Below are 18,602 nucleotides of genomic sequence, written 5' to 3'. Positions count from 1 at the left end.
TTCTCCTCCTACAGGGAGTTCCCTCCTGGCCCAGGCTACCTAAGGTACATAGCAATGATAGAGACCCAACAGAGAAAACTTATAGCATGTTTCATGCTAGAAAGCTGTGATACACTTTTTGGAGTAACACTCATTTTTAGCTGAAGAACTGGTTGGGATTGTATCTGAATATGTCACTAGTTTGAGACTACTGCTTTTCTGTCCTGAGCTTTAGATGAATCTAAGATGTAGTGTTGTCTTTTATGTCTTCATTATATAATTAAGATATATTTTAAGTTGCAGAGATGGCTGTATAAGGCTAGAGGTAGTCTTGATGGAGGTACATTAATATACCAAATAAAAACAGTGTAAAGTAGTGGTTAAATATATAAAATCAACCTGCTGATGCCATTACTATATCTGAGAAATTCTAATATTCAGTTAAAATAATTGTCAATAACAAAGTGAGTATCATATATGAATCACTGATGTAACTTTATGTCCTGTGTTGTACAGAAGGTCATAGAGATCATGATAACCTAAAGAAGATATACTCAAGAAAGTCTTTATACGGTTTTGAAACAGTAGAGAAAAAACATCCTTTCCCTTCAGAAGTAGAGAAAAGATGACATTAAGTCAAAATATTGTAGAATCATGGAAATACAAATCCCTGAAGAGGTTTTCATTTTCTTCTTCATCTTTTATAACTGTTCAATAGACCCCTGACTCCTCTCAGTAAGTCTCTGAAAATATTTAGTGAAAGGGATTTTACAACTTCTCTGTAAGTAAAATAATCCAGTGTGATATTGTCTTTGGAATTAAAGCATTTTACATAGAACCATAGAATGGTTTGGGTTGGAAGGGATCTTAAAGATCATCTAGTTCTAGTTTACGAGAGCAAAGTAGAGGGGGACAATCACCTCCCTCAACCTCTTGGTCACCCTTGTTTTGATACAGCCCAGGGTACGTTTGGCTTTCTGGGCTGCAAGCGCACATTGTCGGCTTGTGTGAAGCTTCTCATCAGCCTACAACCCCAGGTCCTTCTCATCAGGGCTGCTCTCATTCCATTCTCTGCCCAGTTTGTATTTTGTGCTTGGGATTGCCCTGGCCCAGATGCAGGACTTTGCTCTTAATTTTGTTGAACCTCATGAGGTTTGCACAGGAGGAGGCCCAGGGATGACCTTATTGCTCTCCACAACTACCTGAAAGGAAGCTGTGGGGAGCTGGGGGTTGGCCTCTTCTCACAGATAACTAGCAATAGGACTAGAGGGAATGTCCTCAAGTTGCGCCAGGGGAGGTTCAGGTTGGAAACTGGGAGACGTTTCTTCTCAGAGAGTGGTCAGGCACTGGAATGGGTTGCCCATGAAAGTGCTGGAGTCACCATCCTTGGAGGTGTTTAAGGAAAGGTTGGACATGGTGTTTAGGGACATGGTTTAGTGTGTGACATTGAGTAGGGGAATGGTTGGACCAGATGATCATGGAGGTCTTTTCCAACATTAATGATTCTATGATTCCATGATTCTAAGCCTGTCAATGTCCCTCTGGATGGCATCTCTTCCCTCCAGCATGTAATGGTTACATGACATCTAAATCACTCTTGTGGATATCAGAATGATAAGGTACTTTTGTTACCCTCCCTTTCCAATTTGTTTTACACCCCTCTCAAGTGTTTCGCCCCCAAGGGTTATCAAACTCTCCTTATGGTTTTCTCAGTTTCAAAATGAGTAGAATAATTAATATTATGCCTTACTTATGACATTTTTGCTGATACATTTCAGATTTTTTTCTAGTCTTTCTTAATATCATCAGATTTCTGACACCTCCTTAATTTGTGTCCCACTATAACTTTAGACCATTTTTTCTGTACTACTATTGGTTTGCCATTTAAACACCATTTTATATTTTTACTTTAGACCTTTTCTTCTTTAAAGGTAGAAGGGCGCAATCTTGGCTTTAGTGAATATATTTTTATTGAAATTATACATAATGCTGTCTTCCAGCATGCTTGCAAGAAACACTGTACCAAGATCATAGAAGTGTTCTACGTATCTTATCATCCCATTATTAATAAAATAATAAAAAGTGTTCAGGAAAATCCCAGTGGGACCTTGCTTAAAATACCTTCCCAGTTTGACATTGAGTTTTTGGTCTTTAAAAAAGTTTAAAATTTGTTTCTGATTGTTTCTGGACTGTGGCTTCTTAGCTTGCTCTTGAGAATAACAAAATAGTTTGTCTCAGAGTCTGTGTCAAGATGTGTCATGTCTGATGCTTCCTTTTCATCCACAAGGCTAGCAACTCTGTCAAATATAGAAATTATATTGGTGTGATATAATTTATTTTCTATGTATATAAATGTAAATTTTAGATTTTTATTATGTAATCTTTATAAATTCATTATTTAAGAACATGTTCAGGTATCTTTTCCTCATACTGAAAACAGCCTACTAATTTATTCTTTCATGGTACACCTTTTCTCCTTAAAATTGGTCTTCATTGTGTGACCTCGTATATCCTCCTTGCATTTTTGAAATCATTTATAAATCAAACTTTCAGATAAAACCTTGTGATCTTTATGTTGAATCTAAACTAGTAATACTGATTTATAATGTATAGATTAAGTATTGTTTCATTTATTAGTTTCTCATTTGGACCTGTGTTTCTATTATGTTGTTCTTTTATGCCCAACTGTGTTAGCTAATGATTCAATTGCTTGTCTTCTCTTTATCATGAATCATTAGTTCACCTTTCTCATTAAACAGTGGATCTAAGTTTTCACGCTATCCTTCTTTGTAATGATTTATAGGAACCTTAACTGTAACTATTTATGTTCCTAACTTGACCTAAATAGCCACATAGGTCAGTTCTTATACAGTTGCATAGCTATAAAGAGGCTGGAGCCTGCTCAATATATTCCAACTTGTGCAATCAAGATTGAAGCTAAACCATCAACTTAAAAGTTTGTTTGGTCTTTTGAACAGTTATTTTTAATTTTATCACTCCTTTTCTCTTTCTTCCAAGCATATTTGTTAATGGATTAGAGTTGCATTTAGTCTATTATTAATATAAAAATATTTTGAAAGTATAGCTTTTAAAAAGCTATATAAACTATATACACAATGATGTAATCATGTTCACTGGAAAAACAAACAAACAAACAAACTAAAAAGATCAAGAAATATCCAGGATATTGAAACCTCAAAAACAAAACAAAACAAAACAAAAAAACTTCCAGTCTACAATACCAGTAAAAAAATAGTAAGATTATTTGAGTTTTTGATTTATAATAATAGATAATTCTTGTAACTACAAGTAAGTTGTAAAAATCATTTCTATTTTAATGGTACAAAGTTTTGCCTGTAAGATTCTACCAGCTAGAGACTGACCCTGCTTTAGCAATGGCTCCAGTAAAGATGGCATAAAGCTGTGCCGAAAGGATCTGGTCTTTGAATACCATCTTGCAGTAAATTCTGGAATGGTATAGTGTTTGCCAAATCCTATAATTCATGGACTAGTTGATTATTTTCTATTTCAAAGCAATTGTTTTCTATGTAACGCTTATTTACAGAATGCTAGTTAGAATTTTTTGACACGTTGTTTCATTTTCATTTACACCTCAGGCAGTTTATTGTTTCTTCAGTGCATAATAACTTATTAGCTTTCTCTGTTTCCAATAGTTTGTAAATGATGTTGTTAAATGAATGCTAAGCTGATAATGCATTACGCATTTTATCCCACCAACTGGGAATCATATAATTTACATACGTATATATATTCTTTTTTAATAACTAGGAAATGTGTAAAAATGCAAAGTGGGATTGGCAACATTGCCAATATAAAGAAAAAAAAAAAGAAAACTAACTGTACAAGGGTTTATAGTTACCTTTTCCATTGGCACTGGACACTTTGTGACAGCTGTTTTATCTATTATCTTATTACTATTATTTTATCTATTTCAGCATAGTAACTAACTTAGTAACATAGTAACTTTCACGCGGCACTTGCAGGGCAAGCAGGCGATCAGGCCCAGTCAGCATGGGTTTATGAAAGGCAGGTCCTGCTTGACGAACCTGATCTCCTTCTATGACAAAGTGACGCGCTTGGTGGATGAGGGAAGGGCTGTGGATGTGGTTTACCTTGACCTCAGTAAGGCTTTTGACACCGTTCCCCACAACATTCTCCTCAAGAAACTGGCTGCTCGGGGCTTGGACTGGCGTACGCTTCGCTGGGTTAGAAACTGGCTGGATAGCCGGGCCCAGAGAGTTGTGGTGAATGGAGTCAAATCTGGTTGGAGGCTGGTCACAAGTGGTGTCCCCCAGGGCTCGGTACTGGGGCCGGTCCTCTTTAATATCTTTATCGATGATCTGGATGAGGGCGTCCAGTGCACCCTCAGTAAGTTTGCAGATGACACCAAGCTAAGTGCGTGTGTTGATCTGCTCGAGGGCAGGAAGGCTCTGCAGGAGGATCTGGATAGGCTGGAGCGATGGGCTGAGGTCAACTGTATGAAGTTCAACAAGGCCAAGTGCCGGGTCCTGCACCTGGGGCGCAACAACCCCAAGCAGAGCTACAGGCTGGGAGATGAGTGGTTGGAAAGCTGCCTGGCCGAGAAGGACCTGGGAGTATTGGTTGATAGTCGGCTGAATATGAGCCAGCAGTGTGCTCAGGTGGCCAAGAAGGCCAACAGCATCCTGGCCTGTATAAGAAGCAGTGTGGCCAGCAGGTCTAGGGAAGTGATTGTCCCCCTGTACTCGGCTCTGGTGAGGCCGCACCTCGAGTACTGTGTTCAGTTTTGGGCCCCTCGCTACAGGAAGGACATGGACGTGCTCGAGCGAGTCCAGAGAAGGGCGGCCAAGCTGGTGAGGGGTCTGGAGAACAAGTCTTACGAGGAGCGGCTGAGGGAGCTGGGCTTGTTCAGCCTGGAGAAGAGGAGGCTCAGGGGCGACCTTATCGCTCTCTACAGTTACCTTAAAGGAGGCTGTAGAGAGGTGGGGGTTGGTCTGTTCTCCCACGTGCCTGGTGACAGGACGAGGGGGAATGGGCAAAAGTTGCGACAGGGGAGTTTTAGGTTGGATGTTAGGAAGTACTTCTTTACCGAAAGGGTTATTAAGCATTGGAACGGGCTGCCCAGGGAAGTGGTGGAGTCACCATCCCTGGAGGTCTTTAAAAGACGTTTAGATGTAGAGCTTAGCGATATGGTTTAGTGGAGTACTTAGTGTTAGATCGGAGGTTGGACTCGATGATCTTGAGGTCTCTTCCAACCAAGAAATCTGTGTCTGTGTCTGTGTCTGTGTCTGTGTCTAACATAAAAAAGAAATACCTAAATTTAAATCGTATATCTTTCATTGTTCTGCATTCAGTACAACCATACACACAGCTTGATAGTCGTATACTCGTGGAGTAAGATTACAGACTTTTTTTCTTCTTTTTTTTTTCCTAAAGAGAATCTGAAAGTGAGAAGAAAAATGCTAAACCCATCTCTTCCTTTGCCTCATTAGGATTTCTAGACATCTGTATGTGTGAGGCACTGGGCTAAGCCTGATCCCAGACTTCAAATCAAAGACATTACAAGCCATAGACTTTCTCAGATGAACTATTGTTGTGCCTATAGCTCAGTGCTCTCAAGAAAGTACAAAAAACCTGAGCCAGCTACAAAGTCACAGCTCCATCAGTTTCTGCTAGTATTGTCAAATAATATCAGACTCTTAGCAATCCAATAGTCCAGTTTCATCACAATTTGGTGTCAGATTCATCCATTTTGCTCACTGGATGTAGAGCTGACAATCCAATGAATCATTATAATTATGCACTATCCTCCTCCATTGACATCTTTTGCCTCCATCAAGCCCATTTTACTGGTATCATAAGTAGCAGAATACACTGTTATTCTTGGCCACTGTAGGCAGGATAAAGAGGGAAAAGTGGAAAAGCAAATATTACTGGCAAACTGAAACTCTTCTGCAAGCTAAAATAATCTTCTTCATCCCACTAGAGCAGCCAAATTCAACCCAAGGGAGGTGTATATTGCTTAATCTATCCTGTCTGCCTACAGTCTGCATCAGAATTGAGGACTGAATGCAATGGGAATTATTATCTTCTTCAACATCATGGATTCATTCTATTTATACCCACTAAGTAACAACTCACCTGCAATTCTAGAGATTAGAACATTCATTAATCAAGATATATTGAAAACCTGAAAGATTCACAGCCTAAAAGATGCAAGACTGACTCAAAGATCTTACTGGTTATTAGAAGAGAGTTATGAATAACTAGAATCGCTCTTGCCCAGAACAGGATACAATTTTCTTTTACGCACTCAGCAGTCCATAAGAAATGGAAGACACTCACTTTTGATATTTTGGCTGTAGGCAACTACAGAACCAAGCCCAGAATCGAGCTTTCGGTTTCTTAAAATCTTGTTGAAGCTTATTTAAGCTTTTAAGCTAGAACTAACATTACATATCATTGCAATTAAAGCTAGCATAACGCTATGCATTTTGCAGCCAATGTGTGGTTATTTCATCTAGATAATATTTACCTAGCTTACTTATGAACACTGACATGTCAATGTCTTTAAAAGTTAAGATATGTTGTGTCTTTTGCTTCTCCCATATTTGCAGGGACAGTTAATCTGTCATAAAGTAAAATGTGTTTCATTTGTTACTGGTGGTTTTTTTCAACTCTCATGTGGAAAATATTCTATTTTGCATAAGGAAATTCAAGTTCTACTAGGATTTTGGTTTAGATGTTTACATTGGAGGTCAGCTGATGCTGGAGTCATTAGATAGAAAATATACCAAAAATGATTAAAGAAATGTTGAGTCCGAACTCTTATATTAAGTCCTAATCAGATGCTTAAAGATTTCTATTATGTTTTTGGCCCAGTGGGTTATTAAGCATTTTCCCCACTATGAAACAACATCAGAAAGAGAAAACTACAGGTTCTGAACCTTTTTATTCTACCTTCTAAGTCTGCTTTTACCCTCAACTTCTACAAATCTGTGGTTTGGGCAGTCTTCTAAGAATTCTGAACTCCTAAGCAAAAAATGTCCATGTGGTGAGAGAATTGAGAAGATGGACTATAAGAAACTGCAGCCTGCAACTGATTAACTTAACAGTACAAGGGTTACCTTCTATGCCATCATTTAAAGGAAATAATTTTACCATCACCTTCTGATGTAGTTGCATTAATAGAAGGAAACAGTACCTGCTGGCACTTAGCTATGTATGCAAGAGCTAGCAAGTAGGGGGTGAGAATCAAGATATGACTTTGTAGTCAGCACTTGTTTACAAAGTCTAATTATGTCTACAGTTGTCAATTACTATTTATTGTGGATCCCATTCTGAAGTATGTAACTCTTTCCATACCCAGTGCTTGGAACACCAGCATCTAATGTATCACCAAATCAAGTGCTCAAATCACTGTCAGACACTAAATATAATGTTGCTCAAACTGTGGTCTGGATCTACTGTTTTGTTGCACCTTTTAGGGATGGAAGGCTCTTTGGATCAACTACTGATATGTGCAGTAAATACACATGGCAAAGAAAGTTTCTGAAATACAAATGCAACGTCTCATTTATATACACAGCACAAGGTTTTCAAAGCTTTTTAAACTTTTCCTCTACAAACTTTAGATCACATTAAAAAGTTTCTTTTTCCTTAGAGAAATCATGCATGTCTTAAAATCAATACCAAATAGGAGTTCACTTAACTATATTGTTGAGAACCATCACAGATGAATTAAAGATTGTCTGGTTTTGCACTCTGCCTGCACACCTAAATTATCACCCAGGTGTCTTTTGGCCTTTCTTGTTTCCAATAACATCTCTGTCAAATAAACAATCATTGCAAGTCTTTTTGCAGGCAAGCTGCCTCATCTGTAATGTGTTTAGCAGCTCTGATTATATTTTAGTAATTCCTAAAGAAAAACTTAGATGACTAAAATAATTTACTTGACAATAAAACAATCTTCAAACTACATTGGTTGTTCCAGTATTCATAATGAACTGTTTTTAATATTGTATAGCATCACACATTAAAAATTACAGCTATGATGCAATGCTTCTCCTGTCAGGTATAAACATATTTGATGGAACACTGTGTAGAGTACCACTTTCTTTCATGCCTCTTTTTTCCTCCACATCTATGATTAGTATAGGCTTTAGTCTTCTGCCTTGTGTAACCATATAGTGTATTTTTATCACATGACATTCTCTGCTGTTTATTCATGTTTTAAAATGTGTGCTGTTTTGAACAGAATTTAAAATCATAAAGATTAAAAATTTTGTGTCAGATTAAATGGAAGCTAGTGTGCAGAACTGGATATAAATTAATGTGCTGGTTTCCTCTGATGAAACCTAACGTCTCTAATCTGATTGAAGGTTATATAATCTCCTTTTGCATTCTGCAGCTAGGAAGAAAAAAAAAGACAAAAAAAAAAAACAACTTTAAATTTCATCTGACCTTAATAGACATTTTTTGTATAAGGTAGATAAAACATGCACTAGAAATGCCTAAGTTTCTCTACTGACTACAGAGATGACCCAGCGTGACCCAGTTACACAGGGTAGATCTCTGGATAATATACATGAACATTTGGTCAGATGAATCCTCTCCTATAAATCTTGTTTTACCATAGCTGAATAAAAAGTACTTGGAGTGCACGCTTTGGATGTTGAATGTGCTTTCTGTAGTAAATCACTCTATTTATATTACTGTAAATCAACACTGTATTAAAAGTAGTCACTGTATAATCTTGCAAACTGATGAATGCCTTCCTGAAACTATACTGTACTACAGAATGTATCAGGGAAAATTTGTTTTTGTTTGTTTGTTTTTGGTTTGTTTTCTTCTGTTTGTGTGGCAGCCATTGGATGTGAAAAACAGCTGGTAAGTTATCATCCTCTGCTTTACTGCATGTCAGTATATTGTGAATAGATAACAACATAGTGCATTAAATTAGTAGGGAAGCTATAAATGTATTTCTGGTAAATTACACAAACTCAGGAGTGCACTGAATTTTCTTTAAATTGTTCCTTCAGTGCTAGATGTAAAAGAAAGTTTGTTGGTGTTTTTTTGTTCATTTGTTGTTGTTGTTGTTGTTTAATAATAAAAATAGATATATTACTAAGAAACAGTCAGCAATGAATTATCTTTGAACAAATTAGCCAAGCCAGCCAGCACAGACGGCTTGGGTCTAAGCTGAAGTATGACTCAACACAAAGCAGCTAGCAGAGCATGATTTTGAATGCTGCTTTCAGGCAAAGAATTTCAATGTTGCAGAATCTCAGGAAAATGACCTTTATCAGATCTCATCTGTCTCCATACAGACTTGATTCTTCATCTGCATAAGAGATTCCCAGAGAAGTTCTGTATATTCCTCACAGATATCATGAGAAGTTTATCAATTCCATGAAAACTTAAGCTCTTTCTCTGGTGGACGAAAAGAACATAGCGTATCCCCTTATCCATGCTGCTAAAGAGTTTCTTCTCAGTGGAGAAGGGTTTTGTCCATTTTGTTGCTGGGAGCAGGCTGTGATCTGTATTGTCCTCATGAACTGCACGAAGTCCTCATCTGGAGAGAGCTCACTGAAATAGGCAATGCACAGTCTAAAAACTAAACACGTATATGTTTATACATGTACGTGTTTGTACATGTTTATTTACTTATGTAAAAATAAGTTTACAGACAAGATTGAGATTTGTAGACTCTTAACTTAATAAACTCTTTCTAGTGCAGTGACAGCCAAGTGCTTCTGGAGGGGCCAAACTAGTCAGTACCAAATTAATTCTAATAAGCAGTATAAACAAACTATAAAGTGACTATTGCAGGGAGTCCTGAGATAGAATGCCAGACTTGAAAGGTGCAAATTACAACCAAAGTTTTATTATAACCAGTATACAAGAGAGGAATGAAGGAAAGACTTTCACAAAAGAAGCTGCAAAGCAGTTCAGAAAACCATAATGAAACAGTCTATTCTCAAGCTGACTGAGATGCATCCTTACAGATAATGTCTGAAAAAAACAAGAGATACTGAAAAAATGAAAAGATAGCCTTGAAAAAGTAAAGGATAAATAATATGTGAAACTAAGCAGTCGAACAAGAGCTATTAAAATTCTGTCAGAATTTCACTGGTTAGGGACCCAGTTCAATTTCTAATCAGATGCAGTTAGAAATGTTTCTTAATATAAAGAATGTGAATAACACCATCCCAATTCATCAGACAGCTATATTTGTTTATCAGCCAATGTTATTGCTTTGGTAAGTACCAATGCACCCGGCCTGCCCTTGCAGTAACAGCACATCTACCTTATCAATGCAGTTCCATTTGTTTTAAACGTAATCTAACCATACAATTAAAATATTAACCATAACCATTAAAATATTAACCACAACAATAACCATAACCATTAAAATATTAATGTAAATTTTGGAAAATTATCACTATTTTCTTCTGTGTTCTTAGCTCTTCAGAAAATACTCAAGGAAAAATGTCACATATATACTATATAATATATATCTAATACTATAGCACAAGGCAAAGAGAAGCCTGAAACATAGTACGATTGTTTGCTTATTTATAAATATGTTCCTATAGCCTTTCAGTTTTAGAAATTTAAAATATAATCTGTAGTATAAGTAGTAACAACAGGAAATCTGACAGATCATACAGAGACAGCTGATTTCTGGTCTTAAAAACAACAAAGAAAAAGACTTAATTATTAACTTTCAACAGACAAAATATCCTTTATTTACACAGTTGTAAGTCAAGAGACAGGTGGTTTAGAACTGTGGAATCAGCAAAGGGAAAACTGCACTGGCACCCTTGACAGAGTGGCTGAGGGGTGAGGAAACGTTTCTTTCTGATGATTGGCAGAAAAAAGGCAAACCCCGGAAACAGACAGGGTGGGTGGGCAACACATTAAATTACCATAGCATGATTAAGCAGAACTGATCTGTCATTGACATTGTCTGCCTAATTACCTTAAATCTGATTCAAGCTATGGGATTCATTCCACTTAACTGCCCAAAAGTTATGTATGCTTTTGAATTACTCGACCTCTGTTCATTTTATAGTGAACAGGGAGAAATAGACATATTCAGGGAAAATTAGAACTGATCTACTTTAGGTATTAACTTTAGACAGTGATGAATCACATTGTTGAAAATATCTTTTCTCTGTAGACTATAAAAGGAGTATATACAGCTTGCTGTAGATGTGCACATTCAGTCAGATTACTACATTCTTTGGAGCAGTTCCTCTAACTTTTTCAAACAAAAATTGAACTTACCTATACAGGAAAAAAAAAAAAAAAAGACTACAAAGACTAAACTTTTGTTCAGCACCTAATACAATGACTTTTTCACACTTAAACTATGATACAGATATTTCACAGTATCAAAAAATAGCTGTGATTGGAAGGGACCGCTGAAGATCATCTAGCCCAACCTCCCTGCCAAGCAGGATCACCTAGAGCACATTGCACAGGATGGCATCCAGGTGGGTTTTGAATATCTCCAGAGGAGGAGATTCCTCAACCTTTTCTGGGCAACCTGTTCCAGTGCTCTGTCACCCTCACAGAGTAAAGAAGTGAATTTATTTATGATATAGATATTTAAATTCTCCTGAAGTCAAGGTAGACCACATCCACAGCCTTTCCCTCATCCACTAAGCTTTGTCATAGAAGGAGATCAGGTTCGTCAAGCAGGACCTGCCCTTCATAAACCCATGCTGACTGGGCCTGATCGCCTGGTTGCCTGGTAAGTGCTGCGTGATGACACTCAAGATAATCTGCTCCATGAGCTTCCCTGGCACTGAGGTCAAACTGACAGGCCTATAGTTCCCCGGGTCTACCCTCCGACCCTTCTTGTTGATGGGTGTCACATTTGCCAGCCACCAGTCGACTGGGACCTCTCCTGATAGCCAGGGCTGCTGATAAGTGATGGAAAGTGGCTTGGCCAGCTCTTCCGCCAGTTCTCGCAGTACCCTCAGGTGGATCCCATCCGGCCTCATCGACTTGCGTACATCCAAGTGCTGTAGCAGGTCGCCAACCATTTCCTCGTGGACTGTGAGGGCCACATCCTGCTCCCCATCCCCTTCCATCAGCTCAGGGTACTGGGTATCCAGAGAACAACTGGTTTTGCCGCTGAAGACTGAGGCAAAGAAGGCATTAAGCACCTCAGCTTTTTCCTCATCCCTTGTAACTAAGTTTCCCCCCGCATCCAGTAAAGGATCGAGATTCTCCTTAGTCCTCCTTTTGGTGTTGATGTATTTGTAAAAACATTTTTTGTTATCTTTAACAGCGGTAGCCAGATTGAGCTCCAGATGAGCTTTGGCCCTTCTAATTTTGTCCCTGCACAGCCTCGCAACAGCCTTATAGTCCTCGTGAGTGGCCCGCCCTCTTTTCCAAAGATTATAAACCCTCTTTTTTCTCCTAAGCTCGAACCACAACTCTCTGTTCAGCCAGGCCGGTCTTCTTCCGCGCCGGCTCGTCTTTCGGCACGTGGGAACAGACCGCTCCTGAGCCATTAAGACTTCCTTCTTGAAGAGTGCCCAGCCTTCCTGGACTCCTCTGCCCTTCAGAACCACCTCCCAAGGGACTCTGCCAATCAGTGTCCTGAACAGCTCAAAGTCAGCCCTCCGGAAGTCCAAGACAGCGGTTTTACTGGTCCCTTTCCTGGCTTCGCCAAGAATAGAGAACTCTACCATTTCGTGGTCACTCTGCCCAAGACAGCTCCCGACCACCACATCTCCCACCAGTCCATCACTGTTTGTGAACAGAAGGTCTAGCGGGGCACCTCCCCTGGTAGGCTCTCTAACCAGCTGCATCAGGAAGCTATCTTCCACTGCTCTCCAGAAACCTCCTAGACTGCTTTCTCTGGGCTGTGTTGTGCTTCCAGGATATGTCTGGGAAGTTGAAGTCCCCCACGAGAACAAGTGCTGACGATTTTGCAACTTCTGCCAGCTGCCTGTAGAACTCCTCATCCGTCTCCTCATCCTGGTTCGGCAGTCTATAACAGACCCCCACCAGGATGCTTGCCTTGTTGGCCTTCCTGCTGATCCTAACCCACAGAGACTCAACCTTATCAGTCCCAGCCTCAAGTTCCACAACATCAAAACACTCTCTAATATAGAGAGCCACACCACCATCCCTTCTGTGCTGCCTGTCCCTTCTGAAGAGCCTATAGCCAGACATTGCAGCACTCCAGTCATGACAGTGGTCCCACCACATTTCCATGATGGCGACCAAGTCATAGCCTTCCTGCTGCACGATGGCTTCCAGCTCCTCTTGTTTGTTACCCATGCTGCGTGCATTAGTGTAGATGCACTTCAGTCGGGCCATTGCCTTCTCCCCTGGCCTTGCCATTGTTCCCCCTGGCACAGCTCCAACAAGCCTTATTTCAGCCCCGTCCCCCTTCTTACCTAGTTTAAAGCCCTCTCAATGAGCCCTGCCAGCTCCTGGGCTAGGATCTGTTTTCCCCTTACAGATAGGGACCCATCTGCGGCCATCAGGGCAGGTGCCGAGTAAAGCGCCCCATGGTCAAAAAAACCAAAATTTCTGTGTTGGCACCAGCCTCTGAGCCACGTGTTAATCAGGTGGGCTTTCCGTGTCCACTCTGTACCCCTCCCTGCTACTGTAGGGATGGACGAAAACACCACCTGTACTCCCGCTCCATCCACTAACCGTTCCAGTCCCCTAAAGTCCCATTTGATAGCCTTCAGGCTTCTCTCTTCAATATTATCACTGCCAGCCTGGACTATCAAAGGAGGGTAGTAGTCAGAGGGGCGAACCAGGTTGGGAAGCTTTCTGGCAACATCCCTGACCCTGGCCCCAGGGAGGCAGCAGACTTCCCTACGGGTAGGGGCAGGCCGACAAATAGGGCCCTCTGTCCCCCTGAGAAGGGAGTCGTCTACAACAATTACTCTTCTATCTTTCTTGGTGGAGGCAGTCTTGAGGCGTGGAGTCGACCTCCTCGCCCTAGGTATCCTCCTGGGTAGACTTTCTACCTCATCTTCACCCACCGGTCTCTCAAGCTCCAGGGCCTCAAACCTGTTGTGTACAGGCACCTGGGAAGGTGGGGGCAGTAGGGGGGGGGGGGGCATCGTCTGCGAGGTCGAGCAGGGACCTGTCTCCATTCCTCCTTAACTCTTAGGTCCCCTCCCTCTGCCCGACAGGGCAGGGGGTCCACCCCCCTTTGGGGTGTCTCACCCCGGTACCTCTCCTTCAGGCCCTGCAGGGAGTTGCTCCATCAGTCTATCTCCCGCTCACGCTCCCTGATAGCCCTCAACCTCTCCACCTCCTCCCTGAGCTCTGACACCTGGCGGACCAGGTCATCCACCTGCTCGCACCTCACACACACAGTCCCTCTGCCTCCCTCAGATGGCAGCAACAGACTCAGACACTCCCTGCATCCAGAGACCTGAACTGCCGCATTTTTGAGCAGCCCGTCAGTCTGGGTGGTTACAGACTTTCTAGAGAGAGCAGTGTGCCTGATGTAGACCATTGCAGCCCAGCTAGCGGTCAACAGCCGTTGGAGGAGTTGTTTATATGGACGGGGGGGGAACGTTCTGCCCGCCCTGCCTGCGCGAATTGCCGCGCCCCGCCCTTCTGATGCACCACGCCCTGTTTGCCCGCCCTGGTCGCCGCGCTCCCTAGGGGCTGCTTTTGAACGGCCGGGGAGGGGGAGCTGCTGGCTCCGCCTACGTCTCGTCAGCCTTCCTCGCGAGGGCTGCCGGGTCCTGGCGGCTCCCTCGAGTGGCCTCGATGCCGGAAAAAAAAACCCTGCCTGTCCTGATCCCCCGCTCCGCTGCAGAACGCATCTGCCCCGGAGCTGATCACCTCGGCAAGTACTCATGGAGAGCAACCCTTTGGAGAGAGACTTGGGGGTTCCGGTGGACAGAAGGCAACGTGAGCCAGCACTGCGCACTTGCAGCCCAGAAGGCCAACTGCATCCCGGGCTGCATCAAAACAGGTGTGAGCAGTAGGTCAAAGAAGGTGATTGTCCCCCTCTACTCTGCCCTTGTGAGGCCCCATCTGGAGTACTGCATCCAGCTCTGAGGTCCCCAGAACAAGAAAGATGTTGACCTGTTTGAGCAAGTCCAGAGGACAGCTACAAAGGTGATCAGAGGGCTGGAGCACCTCTCCTATGAAGAAAGGCTGAGAGAGCTGGGGCTGTTCAGCTTGGAGAAGAGAAGGCTCCTGGGAGACCTCATTGAGGTCTGATAATGATAAGATAAGGGTAAATGGTCTTAAACTAAAAGAGACTTTTAAAAGATTTAGATTAGACATTATGCAGAAATTCTTCATTGTAAGGGTAGTGAAACAATGGAACAGGATGCCCAGAGAAGCTGTGGATACCCCATCCCTGGAGGTGTTCAAGACCAGGCGGGACGGGGCCTTGGCCAACCTGATCTAGCGGGTGGCATCCCTGCCTATGGCAGGGGCATTGGAGTTAGATGATCTTTAAGGTCCCTTCAAACCCAAGCTATTCTGTGATTCTATGATCAAAGATGGTTATGGGCAGAGGTGATGTTGGCACTGAAAATCCATACAATAGAAACATAGAAAGAATCTAAGAAGGTCGGCTGTTCTTAGGGATTACAGTCATAGTAATAACTATCTTAAAGATATTAAACCTTATGTTTTGTGATGCAAAATAAATTTGGAAACTTCGTATCAATATAGGCAGTGATAGTTAAGGTAATAAGAAAGATGATCACTCAGTCACAACTGCAAGGTTTCTTCCGTGTTACTATGGACTACTTGGGTTTTAAGAACTAGAAGAGCTAGCTGTTCCCTCTTCGGTACGGTATATTTCTATTTCAGAAGAATCTGTGGTTCATTTGCTTTGTCTGGTCAATCTATTAATCCAAATTCATTCCTGACATAAATCTAGAACTCAGTTGAGCTTCACCAGATTTCATTTTGTCTTATAAAACTCCGATTTAAACTAGTACATTCTGAATGAGCTTTAATTATATTGGGGAAAAAAATGTTCAAAAGAAAAAGCAACAAACAACCGCTTCAATAATTAGGCAATATTCAATGAAATACCCTACCGAGACAACCTGATTTGATTTTTTTTTTCTAAATCAGTTTTCAGCAAATCCATTGATCTCTAGAAAGCCATATTTATTCTTTTTTTTTTCTTTTTCACCCAAAAAAAGGAAATATGAAATATGTGTTAACATAAAGCACAGATTTCACAATGACATTAAATTGTTATTAGGATGAAATGTTTGTGTAATTTTGGCATGTTGCAAAAATTATGTTCAATGATCCTTAAACTTGTCTTTTAACCTTCTTAGTTAGGTTACTGACAGTGTGCTGTTAAGTTATTAAATAAAACAGATGAGACTAACAAGTGCAAAAAAAGACTCGAGTGCTTACTGTGTGAACGCAATTTTCCTGGAGTTATACGTAATACATAAAAATTAGTTACATTATCTTTTTTTGCTTTTAGTGTTAAGAATATTAAAAAATAAAATAAAAACTTTTATTTGGATTATAAAACAATAATTTACTCTCAAAATATAATTCATGCTGCATTTTTTGTTTTCCAGTTAAGCAATTGCATTTGATCTTCCTCAAAAACTACATACTATGACTTGGCTAGTGATTTCTTTTTCTCCATTATTTGAAGATTTAAAAAGAGTAAGTTTGTGTTAGTTCGTGTTTGCTATGCAACTTAATTTATTTTTGCATGCATATCGAGGACTCAATGAAGTTCTATGGCTCACTAATGAACGTTCACCATAGCCACCAGCTGCCCTCCTCTTGTAGTCGTGGTCCTGATGGATTTTAGAATCCAATGAGACTAGACCAAGTGCAAGACACAGAAGTGGAATAAAGACTACGCATTAACTATGTCATAATGATTGCTTGTAGGAAAAAAATAAATAAAAATGTGGAGCTAATCAAAATGCAATCACAGGCATTTTATTTTCAACATACCATTTTGTTGCATTTTATTTATTGCACTGCTTTATAAATTAGTGTTTCATTTAAATGGAAAAAGTCAGTATTTTGAGACAATGCACATAATAATGATATCGTGCATATACCTTGTATTTTGTTAATGTAAATAGTCAATAATTGTCATGAAAGGGTAAGTGTATGGTACAACTAAATAAGAAATTCTTCCCCTGACAAAACAAAAACAAACAAACAAAACAACAACAAATATTTTTTAGATATGCAGTACAATAAATGGTTCCTTTATATTAGATCCCTAATAACTACTTGCTTTCAACATATATTTACATATATATATATTTATATGGCTGTATATTAGATTCCAAGCCCAGTAATTAAGTATATAGACTGCAGGCGCATTTCTATAATAATTAAAAGATTTATGTCCTTTTGCCAAAATGACTATATCCAAAAGTGACCTTGTTATATTTGAATTGCAAATGTCTTAAAGTTTATTCTCTGGTTTCAGGAATTATACACCAAGTTGGGCAATAAAGTTTGCTGTGCATTGAACAAAGTAATTAGTGACCCAAGAATGATGTTCCCAAAATGCTGAGCATCTAGATGTCTGGGAAAGCAAGCCATCAATGCTGAACAGTGTTTCTCTTTGACTCCTGGACTGAGGCATTTAATTATGTTAAACAGGAACCCAGCCTCTGAAACTCTTTATTTATTTTATTATTTTATTTTATTTTATTTATTTTATTTTAATTTTATTTTATTTTTTATCATTCTGGTGAGTGGGGCAGACTTGCTCCTTTCTTTGAAGACAGATGATGAAAAAGGTGGAGAGCTCAGGATGTACCCTGTCAGGGACCTTAGGGCTGTCAATGGGCCTGACTATTCCTGCACATGCCCCCCAGAGCTACCCCAAACTGGCCCGGGCACAGGACCCCATTTGAGAACCTGGGGCTGTCAGTCTCTGCCCCAGACAGACTGCAGCAAGGCCTGTCTCTCCCCACAACCCTTCTCTGCCCAGTGATGGGCCCTGACAAGATGCGCCCATCTTCAGATCCATCCTGGCCTCAGCACATCCTTGTCCCCAGGATGATGTCTGATGCCCAGGAAAGGTTCCTGGTGGGGTGTTGGGGCTGGCCCTGACTTCCAGACCCTGCCTGGTCACTTCAGGGAGCCCCTGGCACTCCCTGCACCTTAATATGTAATTGTTGGCATGGTACTTTGTCAGAAATTTTGGAGAACACTAAGTTAGAGCAATGACCCAGAAAGGTGACTTGATTTCAATATTCTCCAAAAACTGTAGAGATTTCATCCAAAAGCCTTCATTTCCCAAGACTGTCTGAACCTTCACATTATGTACGGAATCGCTTAGCTCCATCTAGGCCACTAGACCTCAGTAACAAAAATCAGTGATCCAAAAGAGGAAAACCAAAGAAACTACAGCGAGCAATTAGGGCACATAAGAAGTGCACAGCAGCACTCGTGATTGGTACTTGTAAGTAAGTAAAAGTGTTGGGGTAAAAATATTAAGCCTTACACATTTGCCTCATTAATGCAATGGGGAGGGTTTACCACCCCATGGTAATGACGTTTCACACTGGATAACCCAGTCATGACTTTTCTCTTCAGGAAAAACGTTGTCCATCCCACTGCAAATTCTGACTTGCAGAAAGCTGAAGAATCACATA

The sequence above is a fragment of the Cygnus atratus genome, chromosome 3 (assembly GCF_013377495.2).
Source record: "Cygnus atratus isolate AKBS03 ecotype Queensland, Australia chromosome 3, CAtr_DNAZoo_HiC_assembly, whole genome shotgun sequence".
In the NCBI taxonomy this organism is placed as follows: Eukaryota; Metazoa; Chordata; class Aves; order Anseriformes; family Anatidae; genus Cygnus; species Cygnus atratus.
The sequence above is the reverse complement of the archived record's forward strand: the minus strand, read 5'-3'. Positions refer to the sequence as shown.